Here is an 11,726-nt window from a genome sequence, read left to right on the forward strand (position 1 = left end):
CCATTTCTTTAAACTAAGTTATATTGACAATGTCTTGAATTCGAATCTATAAATACATTTACTTTCTAAAACTCTTTGGCTACATTGTAAGTAGACTGTGAAGAATGTGTCTAAACGCTTAAATCTCACGAAAAAATAAAATAAAATGAAATGAAAGTATGAATCCATTGATGACCAAATGTCTTCTTTATGGAAATGACTGTAGCACCAAATGTGACAAGCCCCCGTGGCCCATCGAACAATTTTTCATGTCTCAAATTCCATTATTCATCATGTCTGTATTTCGAGGACGGAAAACGTTTTATTTTCTGGGGAAGAGTTGATGAATGCTTTCAAGAATTCGTTCTTTAAACGGGCGTCAATTTGCATCCGTTGTCAAGTGTTTCCAAGCGAAATATAAAAATTAAGATGTTATTTTTGAAAACAGTCAAGATCTGGTAAAGGATTCTTTTTCTTAGTTATTCCGAAATCAGTGATCAATTCGTAATTAATTAGTTTGATTTAATTTTGGAAAAGAATAATTTTCCGCTTTCATTCTTAATTGAGATTAATTACTTTCTGAAGGAATCTCTCAATATCAATATAAAGTGGATATATAAATTGTCATCTAATATCATACCTTAGAATTTATTTCTTACAATGCATTTTTCTTTATTGAAATACGATTTTGTACAACATTTTTATTTCTTAAAACGAACTATGCAAAGAGTAAATCTGCAAAACGTTCGAGTCTGAGATTTATATCAATTTTGACGTTTTAGACCCATTTCAGTTCGAAAATTCCATTTGTGGAAATTGAACACCATAACCCAAAAAGGAACAAGACAATGAATGAAACTTGATATTTGATCATAAAATTAGAATAGTAGATTTTTATCAAATTTTCATCGAAATATATCAGTGGAATATCTGTTTATTTGCCAATCCATGAACGCGTGAATACAATAGGAGAACGAACTGAATGAATGAAATTTGGCATATGGTTGTATTATTAGAATTATATATCGATATTAAATCAAGGAGTCAATGCACAAATAATTAATAACAAGCCCCTCTGTCTACTCAGGCGTATAAGAACACGATAAGTCACAAACCATCTATATTTAGATAAATGAAAATTAGTATGTAATCTTGACATCACACTTTAAATTTGCATTAATTTTTGTTTTGAAATCTGTCAGAGATAAAAACTAAAAACACAAAATTGATTTTCTACTGAAAATGATGAAATGAAAAACGAACAAAAGTTATATTGAGCAAGCATGTGAGAAAATCAATTGGGAAGCAATTTTACTAGTTTTTTTTAACAATCAACCAATGATTGCTAGAAGAACCACAATAAAATTTAGTGACTTATAAGTAGTTCAGATTTATTATGAAACACAGTTATGTTTGTTTATGTTTTATTCTTAATTTTACCAACGGGGTTTTTAAGAATTATATTGCTTAGCGGAACAAGAAAATCAACTGATGATTATTTTTCTACCACGGGTCGCATTAACTCATTGTAAGGAAATAATAGTAATTAATAAGAAAATATACATACTTAATAACACAGGGAAATAATAATTTAACATAACTATTCAATAAATTAAAGAGATGACAAAACTTAAATTTTAATAAAAATAGCCTAAAAGTTTTAAGTATTTTCTTCTTCTTTTAATATGAATGCTTGAATCAATTTTTCAATAAGAAAGGTTGAATTTCTGTCAATGCACATTTTTATAAGCATTAATAAATTATCAACAGTAATTCTTTTAAAAATTTCCAAATTATCTTAAAAATGTTTTATTATTTTGAAAAATAATTATTTCACAACATTTTTTATGAATTGTTATTATGAAGCCACACAGCCAAGGGAAAACTAAACCATAATTTTCTAATGAAAAGTAAAAAAGAAAAAGAAATCACGAAAGAAAAACATGGCACATATACCTTGCAAAATTATATCAAGACCACTCCTAAATTATCATCACTTTTGCCCTGTAAAATATTATTAACAACATTAAATATGGTTTATAATTTTTCTTTTTTCGATTATTCTTAGTTTTATTTTCTTAGTACAAGTTATTGTTTCGATAATATACACAAACAATGACCCATATAAGGTTTCATTTTTTCTTTTAAGAAGTAAGGAGTATTTCGATACTTATTCATAGTTAAACACATTATTTTCTAGAAATTTGCCGTATTCTTCAAGTTAAGTGTGCCACAATTTTATTATCCTTTTAAAGAATTCTATAACAATTTTAATTCATTTAATAATGTTAAATTTTACCCATTTTTCTCATTGATTTTTATAATTGTGCGTATCAGGAAATTGATATTCACAAAATGTTTGATGCATTATATCACATGAAAATAAGTAGTTATATATTTATTTCATTCTAACTTTGCTAGTTGTTTAAAAGAAATATATTCACTCACCTTTCATCCGTTACTAGAAAAACAAAGGAAATTCTGCATTATAGATGAAGATTGAACTACAAATAACGAATTTTTAAATAAAACCAAGCGATTTTTCAAAATTGTAAACAAACGATTTTTTGATAATTGAAAAGTAATAAAAATCGCTTTATTTATGCGATAGGAAAAAAAATAAAAATAAAATCGATAAATATATTCAAAGTTCTTTTTAAAATATTTACTAAAATGATGTTACTATCTGAAATTATTTACAGTGGCTCAAAAAATAGAGAGTACACCTTACTTTTACTTGATAAATGCAACTTTCAATGTAAATAATACATTACCGGGAAGTGCAAACATGTTTTTATTTTTACACATAACAAATGGTTTAATTTACAGTAAAAATAAAGAAAAATCAATGAATAATTTCCTAATTGAAAAGTTTCAGAATCATTTTAAATAAACATACGCAGAATTTTGCCTCAAAAAATTGAGAATACACCAATGAAATTATTGCAATATCACGCATAGAAACAAAGTGTCACTATTAAATTGCATGTCTTTTGGCTCTTATAATGGTCTCTAAACGTCATGGTACGATTCGACGCATTTTTGGTGGTATCTGAGATATTTTACCCCATTCTTCTTGCACCACTTGTTTTAAATGGGTTTTGTTTCTAATTTTGTATTTTTGAACCACTTTTTCGAGAATGGCCCACGAATATTCAATGGCACTGATGTCAGAGTACTGTGGCGGTATGTGTAATTGCTGTTTACAATGAAAAAGACACCATATTTTGACGTTACGTGCATTCTGTTTGGGGTCGTTGTCCTGCTGGAAAATGGAATATCCATCTAAATCCAAAACTTTAACAAATTCCTTTCGATTGCTGCGCCCATTTGGTTCATCCAACTTGTTGCAGAATCTTTTCAAATCATAGGCAGAAGTGTAAGTGCTGAAACAGTGCTAAATGCATGAGACAAGCTGGATATAAAAGTTGCATTGTTAGAGAGAAACCGTTCATGAGCTTGCAAATGCAGGAAAAGCATTTGAAGTTTGCAAAAACTCATCAGTTGAAGACCAATAACTTTTGGAAGAAAGCTATATTTAGTAATGAAAGAAAACTCAACATTTTGGGCAGTGACAACCATCTTACTGTATGGAGAAAGCCTAATACTACTTTGGATCTAAAAAATTTACGTCCTACAGTTAAACATGACGGTGACTCCATCATGATTTGAAGTTACACGGCTTCATCCGGGGTAGAAAATATAATTTTTATAGATGGCATTATAAATGATATGGTTTACTTGGATATACTTCGCAGCAATCTAAAGGAAAGTGCTAAAAATTTGGGTTTAGATAGAAATTTCATTTTCCAGTAGGACAACGCACCCCAAACAGAATACAAGTAACTTTAAAATATGAGCCTTTTTCATTGTAAATAGCAGTTACACACACTGCCACAGTACCCCAACATCAATGCCATTGAATATTCGTGGGCTATACTCGAAAAAGTGGTTCAAAAATACAAAATTAGAAACAAAACCCATTTAAAACCAGTGGTGCAAGAAGAATGGGGTAAAATATCTTCAGATACCGCCAAAAATTGGTCGAATCAGTACCATGATGTTTAGAGACCATTATAAGAGCCAAAAGACATGCAATTTAATAGTGACACTTTGTTTCTATGCGTGATATTGCAACAATTTCATTGGTGTATTCTCAATTTTTTGAGGCAAAATTCTGCGTATGTTTATTTAAAATGCTTCTGAAACTTTTTAATTTAGAAGTTTTTCGTTGATTTTTCTTTATTTTTACACTAAATTAAACCATTTGTTATGTGTAAAAATAAAAACATGTTTGCACTTCTCGGTAATGTGTTATTTATATTGAAAGTCGGATTTAACAAGTAAAAGTAAGGTGTACTCTCAATTTTTTGAGCCACTGTATATTTTATTTGAAATTATTTTATTAAAATTTTTAAAGGAATTATTTAATAAATATTTTTAATTTTTACAACAATAATAAACACTAGAAATCATCATTCAAAGAAAAGGATTAATATTTCCTATATTTAGCTCCATTAGTTTTGTTTACCATTTTGGCAACAAACTTGGAGAGCCAACTTAGAGACCTCAACAAAATTTTGAATAATTTATTTTGCAAGATTGTTAAAAATGACTTTTCAGTTAAATTCCATGTAATTTTTTTAAAAGTACGATTGATACAAACATTACATCATACAAAAAACGAAATATGATATCTATCAAACGAATAAATAATAAATGTATGGTAAATCATGTAAAAAGTAAACCTATCAACGTCTTTAGAAAACAAACACGTCATTTAGTTACTCTACCACGACATTTAGTTGAAATGATTTTTAATATTGCATAGTTTGTTATCTATTTTATTTCACTTTCTCAGTTGCATTCATAAAATAATTGGAAACAGTATTTTCATTTAGATATTATTTCGTTTACAGTCATCTACCTCACCTATATTTTTCATAGCCATTCCCAGTTTATAACCGTTTTTGTTCGACTCCTCTAGCTTCATTTAGACCACACTTAGAAACAGAAGTTCAATTTAGATATCATTTAGCTTCCCATTCGTCTTAAGTATCTACTTTGACACTGCCACGTGCGGTACACGAAACGGCAATTCCATCTTCATTGAAGGAGTCATTTGTTTCCCTTTTCTAAGGTCCCGGTTACAGTAACCTCCTCAGTCTCGAAAATCGGTTTAAGCTCGTGCACATACCGGAAAATCCATTCGGCAGAGAGCTTTAATTTAAATTCCTGGTATTTCCGCTTCGAATTCCGTCGAGGGACACTTCTCAGTGAAGATATCAACTCGCCGAGACTCCTTTCCAACTTGAAGGGCCCTCCACACTGGAAAAGAGAGCCCTCCGCGTATCGGCCAAATAGCCAATAAAGGTGGACACAAAACGGCCATAAGGGATGGTAATTAAGTTCTAACTTGTTTGCATGGCTCAGTTCCCTGCACTGTTTCAGCTTTTAAGAAGTGATTACGGTTAAGAGTTTCATTTTGGTCACATTGTTTGGATCAGGGATTTTTATACTTTAGTACATTTCTTTTTTTCTTTGCAATTATATTTAAAATACGGATGGATGTTAACTTTATAAATATGTGTGTGTGTGTGTGTTTGAGTATCATGATATTTTAAAATCTAATCATTTATGAAATAATTAGATTTAATTTAGCCCTAATATCTTAATTTGTTTCATTTAAAACCCAATTTCTTAATTTAGCCCATGTTAACTTCATTCTAAAATGTTCTCTTATCTTCTAATCCACTTCCCATGTTTTTATTTAACAACCTAGAAAACTGATGACTATTCGTTTTCTCAGTCACCAAACAGAAAGGGCAAAAATTTCTTACACGTCTTTCAAAGATGCCTGTTGTTGTGACATATGGCTCTTTACAAGCCAGCTGACAGTTATCTGTCAGCGATTTAAGCGGAGTGAGCGTCTCTTGTTTTTTCAGTAGCGCCAACTAGGGCCAAGAGAACGACTTGGTTTCTTCATACATCACATTCACTTATACAAACCCTTTTTAATGGGAAACACATTCGCACACCTCAAAGATAGAACACAGATGAAGAACAACCATGCCGGAATCGGAACGTCCACATCACTCGGAAGACGCGCTGCCCCTATGCCAGAACGCTGGCTCAAAGATTCCTAAGATCCTCTTACCACATTCGACACATGGCAAAAAAAATCCACATCAGAATGTCATAGTAAAATCACTGAAGGAGAAAATTTCCGTCATTTCGCTCTTGTATCACAATATAAACAGACGTTATTTTATAACCACTTCCTTCTATCAGAATTATGCCCCCGTGGTGAAATAAATTGAAGTTATAATTTCAAAAATTTCTTCTTTTTGACCACGCATCTACAAAATTAGGTTTACACACCCACCCACCTACCCGCACTCGCACACACACACACACACACACACACACACACACACACACACACACACACACACACACACACACACACACACACACACACACACACTTATATATTATACTTCGAAGTTCAAATAATATGTATGTACCATTAACTAAGGCAAAAGAAAAACAAAATTAAAAATATAATTCTTATAGCATCCGCCTTTTCTTATGTCATTTGAGATAAGAGAACCAATGCGTTTTTCGATCATTATCATTACTTTTCATATATGAATTTATTCGTCAAACATGCCACAATTTGACAGGACAAGGAAGTATTTATAATCGTCGATAGATTTGTCAATGGAACTAAATTATAATGGTATAGCAGTCCAAAATCTATATACCAAGCTGCATGTATATAAACTTAAATTTATTGTTATAAATGAGCAATATTTCTTCCTTAAAATGGTAGTCTTAGCGTTGGAAATTTACGGATATTCTGAATAAATGCTGAATAGATTATTCGATTGCATTCCTGCTCTTGGCGAAATTCTGGAAAATTCAAGATCTTTCGCGAAACTGTCTATTATCGTACTGTTCGCATAGTACGCATTATAGTGCATATAAATCATTACGGCATATATACTACCAATAACTGTGTAGAAAATGTGTTAAATCGCTCGTATAGTCCAAATGGAAAATGTGTACAAATGAAGATGTTTAAAAGAATATGTGATAAAGAAATCGAAGTACGAGGAATACATTTCAGAATCCTGAATATGCATTTTTAAATTGAGAAGTTTTAAGAAACAACAAATGAACAAAGTGAAACTTGCTCCAAACAAATCTTGCCAACTTATGGTTCGTCAGCAAGATATGAAATGCCCAGCCGACAGGAACAATGGTAAATGAATGATTCCCACAGTTTAATTTAATCTGCTGAGTTATGCATTTTAAAGTTCCGAGAGCCGAAGGGTACTTAAAATCAAGAGCCAGAAATAAGATCTGTATTGACTAGCCACTCAGTAAATGACTGTTGAATTGTTAAAGACTTTTAAAAGGAAAACATTCTGAAATAGAAATAAAATTTCTTCATCTTAGCTGTCTGCATACAATAAAATTAAGTTCTCTATGTGATATGCATTTAGTTTAGGTATAAGATAAAATTTAATATTTCCTTTGGTGTTTTGTGAAGATAAAGTTTAAGAAAATAAGGTAAATTCCGTTTGAAATTCATTAGTAAATATAGTTACATATATCGGAATAAATAAATATCGAAAGTTAAATACTGTCAGAAAAAAAAATCTAAAAACTACTTATAAATGCCCTTATTGAAGAATAAATGTCGTCTTCTATCAACGTAATTCTCTATATTACGATTCACAGAGTCTAACTTCTTAAAAAAATTTATATATAAGAAGCAAAAGATAAGTATTTTTTAAATATTTAAAGTTAATACCAGCTATATTCTTTCCCCTTCTACGTGAGATTTTCCCTAACAACTTGATTCACAAACAGTGAGAAAAAAATTTTTACTAAACTTTTTCCTATACGGATATTTATAGGGAATTTTTCTGTTTACATTCCATGCATTCCGTAAATATTCCCTCATCCGCGCTGCAAATAATAAACATGAATTTTTTTATCTTAAGAAGAGAGAGCTGCATTTTGGAACCAATCCTTTAGTTTGTTTGTGGAAAAAAAATTATAAAATGGGTAAAAATAAACAGCTTTCCAACAGGAAATTAAACTTACAGATGCGACTTTTATTAAAAGCTAATTATCTGAGACTTGTATACGCGTCTCAGCATGATAAGTTTACTAGAATTAAGATTAATGCCTGCTCGTCAGAGTTGAATCATTTTGGGGAATTCCTCTCCTAATGAAATCCAGTCAATTTTTTACTGCAATGCTGAAAACTGTTTGTTGTCCTTTCTTACTAAATATTGAAAGTTTTTATTATTATTTCTTATAGCATCCAAGATTTGGGGATTTCGATATGTTTTCAGTCACTTGGCACGATTTTGTAGTGCTTCGCTTGAAAACGTCTTAACATGAAAACATCTTAAGAAAACCTTGAGACATGGTAATTCACGTATTAAAATTTGTTCTTTTTGTTAAAAACGTGAGACATTAATCAAAGGTATTTTCTGATTTTAAACTGATGTATTTTCTCAAACACCTTTCATTGGATATGATTAGTGTCCAGCTTCTCGGCAAACATGATAAAATCGTACTAATCTTATAAAAACTTGCCAAAAATCGGTTTCTTTGTTTTGAGACGCTCTGAAGTAAATTTGTTGAGCAATTTATGCCGCCAGCAGAATCCTTTAAGCGGATTTATTTATCTATATTCTGTTCATGTCGAAATTGGCTCAGCCGTTTCAGTAAAAGATACTCTGTTGAATGTGATCAAAGCATATCCGTACGCCTTTTCATTGAGCGTATCATAAATATAGTGATTCTAACATTTCGATCTATTTGCAAATTCTTGACATGAGGTCAGAGCATAAATGTTGGCAACGTTCAACAAGGATTCGCTTACATTCTAAGAAATGAACAACAATAACAAAAAAAAAACATACTCCACTTGCTTGTTTGGGTTACCATATTAGCGATAAATTTGGATTGAAATAAAAAAAAATTACCCCTTTCATATCACCAAATTAGCAAGTTCCCAATTCTCCAATATTAGTCATCAAATTAGTAGTAAGGTTGCTAGAAGAATTATTCCGCTAGTTAGCTTGGACTACCTTATTGGTAACAATTTCAAGAGGCACATTGTAGTAGTTTTCAACCAAAATGATGAGAAAAGTGTTTAGTAAATGAGCGTTTATAGAATTTTATTGTTCACATTTGGTTTAAGCTGTTTACCGCAACAGAGGCCAGGCTCTATTGCTGCTTTACGTGTTTCTTTTCCAGGTCACACTGTAAGTTGCCCATTATTGTAAAATATTGTTCGACATTATATTAATCAATATTCAACAATATTGCTTAATACTGTGAATATTGTTTAATGTTATACAATACTGTACAATACATATGCACTCCTGGGAATTCATACATATGAATAGATAGATATTCTTTCCATTGATGGAATCCATTTAAACTGTATCATAAATTTTTAATTTTAATACTAAGATCGCATATTGATTTTAGCCTATTTAGTCTTTACCGTTTTGAAGAAAGATATTATTCTAATTTTTCTTTTGTTTTAAGAACAATTAATGCAGGATATTCAAGAGAATTGAAGTCAAGTTCTTTTTGGTGGTTGCAATACTTTCTCTTCGTTTCTTCAGATATTACAGAGAAAAATGTTTCTTTATGAAAATCAAGTAAGTATCATTTTCAATAAAGAATTCAAAAATTCCATAATGTAGGCTATTTCTAATTTTAGTATTTATATATTAACTATGTAGTAGCGATTAATTACTAAAAACATCGCCAAAAGTGTTAAGGTTTTACGCATGCAGTGATTTATTGCCAAACACTCACCAAAGATGTTATATTATTGCAACCAATCAAGTTGGATTAATCCAAAACTTTGGTAAAATGCAAGTTTCGCCAACTGTATGCAATTACTGCACAAGTATCCAAATTACCATTAGTAAATCATTCTTAATTATATAGAGATAACAAAAACAACAAAAAATGTGCTTTTTAAAAATAATTCGTCGATTTAATTGTCAATAAAAGCGTGAATGATGACACGTTTTTAAAGTATTCAAGATGCTGAGAGAATGAGATAATATTTGATTCTCAATAAACTTTTGGATATACGTGAAAGATAGTGAAGATATCAAATGTACATCGTTGTTTCCAAACGGAAGACACGTTTTGGTGAAAGCACCAATTCTTTAATATCGAATGTTTCGTGACGACTAAACTGGAAGAAAAAAACTTGGTTAGCTCTCACGCAGGGCTGCTAGTACTAACAGGTCGATTGGATAAATACTCTCTCCTCTATTTCGGAGAAAGAAGAGCAATTTTTCATCCCAAAGATGTCTTGTTTATACACTTTCTCCCCTTTTTTTTGTCTTTGTTCTAAAGAAAGATAAGGTTTTGTTTGTTTTTCACGTTCCCAGTAGTTTTCTCCCACTTTTGACTCGGGAAAAATAGTTCCTTTTCTTTTCATTTCGGAAAAAAACTCACCATTTCTTGGGAAAATATAAAGTCTATGAAAAAAACACTTACATTTTTTTAGGGTATTATATATATATATATATATATATATATATTTCTTTATTTTGGTTCAGAATGAGGTCGGTCGTTGCCAGAGATCCATCATAGTGCTTTGGGTTTGAAAGAGAGGTCCAATTCGAATATCCTTGAATTGGTCAATGTTAAAGTTACAAATCTAAAGTCTAAGACTATTCTTAGGAACAAAAAGGAAACAATTCATCCCTATTCAGTATTATCTTAATAATAAGATTATTTACAGCGTTGCTTTTCTTCTATTCATATACGCAGAATAGAAGGAGAAAGTATTGTAATCAATAAAAAAAAAAAATCAAATTCGACATTTTGACGAATTTTAACCTTTTAGATCTCTCACACTCCGAATGGACCGTGGTGGCCTGGTGATAAATTTCGGCTTCGGAGACAGAGGATTTCAAGTTCGAGACTCGATTCCACCGGAGAACGGTCGTGTAAGTGGGTCTGCTGCACGTTAAATCAGCCAGGATCAAACGTTCTCCCGCTGATGCGGTGTGCAAGTTTGGAGGGGGAGCCAGCTCGGATATCATCCTCGTCATCTGACCGAGATTTAAATTTACAAGATCATTATCGAAGTAACCTTAGAGTTGCTTTAAAAGTAGGATGTTAATATAACCGTCCTGCCTCTGAAATTTGACAGATATGAACGTTTCAGACTTCCCAGACCTCGAAAAATACATTTTTGGAATTATATCTGTAAACACAATAATTCAAAAACTTTTTAAGTTTTATTAATGAAACTTGGTGGTTCTTATACCGATTTGATAGATTTCTTTTTAAAATTTGAATGAAATCCTTCCACAGGAAGGTTGTCTGTCTTCTGTCTGTTAAAAAGCAAGTAAACACGATAATTACAAAACATACAGAATCAGATAAATAAAATTTAGTCCACAGTTTTTTCATTTAATATGTAGATTCGTATCAAAGAGTGAATAAAATAATTCAAATCATTGACTATCTGCCGGTAATGCAAAAACGTGATAAAAATATAAAAACGCAACAACTTAAATAAATGAAATTTTATAAGTGGTCTTGCCATTAAAAGTTCTATTTCTAATTTTGCTCTCGATCGATAGATAAAAAATGCAAGAAGTATTTACTTTTTTTTTCTTCTGTATACTAACAAGCCCAAAATATTCATGTTCATGACTTCGTAAATAAAAATCTAA

Source organism: Argiope bruennichi, chromosome 1 (genome assembly GCF_947563725.1).
Source record: "Argiope bruennichi chromosome 1, qqArgBrue1.1, whole genome shotgun sequence".
Taxonomy (NCBI): domain Eukaryota; kingdom Metazoa; phylum Arthropoda; class Arachnida; order Araneae; family Araneidae; genus Argiope; species Argiope bruennichi.